The following is a 511-nucleotide window of genomic DNA, read 5'->3' as shown; positions in this document are numbered from 1 at the left end:
GCCCGCGAGCGAGCCCCCCGCCCCGCCGCCGGGCAGTCCCCCCTGCCGATAGCCACTGCCTGGCGAGTGGCCAGCGGGCACAGGGCCAGGCACCGGGGGCCACCACCATGGGTGACTCTGCTCCGTGGCACAAGGCCCTGGCTTGCTCGGCACGAGCTGCAGAAATCCACTGAATAAGGAAATAACGACGGCGGAGAACCTCCGGCTTTTGGGGAAGCCCGAACCATCCGGTGGCCAGCTTCAGCGTGGCGCTGTGAAGCCCCCCCCGAAGCGCTGGGACCCATGGCACGGGGGCAAGAGCGTCCAGATGAGTGCGAAGGAGCCTCTCCCAGAAAGCTGGGCAGAGGAGAGGAGAACAACTGATGGAGCATCTCGCTTCGTCAGCACCAGGGGCTCTGCGAGCCCCGTGGGAGCCTGCGCTGCTTCAGCCGGGGGTCGAGCACCCCGGGCCCCCCACCGCTGGCAGCAGGGGCGGCTGCTGGGGGGGCAGCAGCCCCGCAGCCAACACCGC

Source organism: Egretta garzetta, unplaced genomic scaffold (assembly GCF_000687185.1).
Source record: "Egretta garzetta isolate BGI_Z169 unplaced genomic scaffold, ASM68718v1 scaffold402, whole genome shotgun sequence".
In the NCBI taxonomy this organism is placed as follows: Eukaryota; Metazoa; Chordata; class Aves; order Pelecaniformes; family Ardeidae; genus Egretta; species Egretta garzetta.
The sequence above is the reverse complement of the archived record's forward strand: the minus strand, read 5'-3'. Positions refer to the sequence as shown.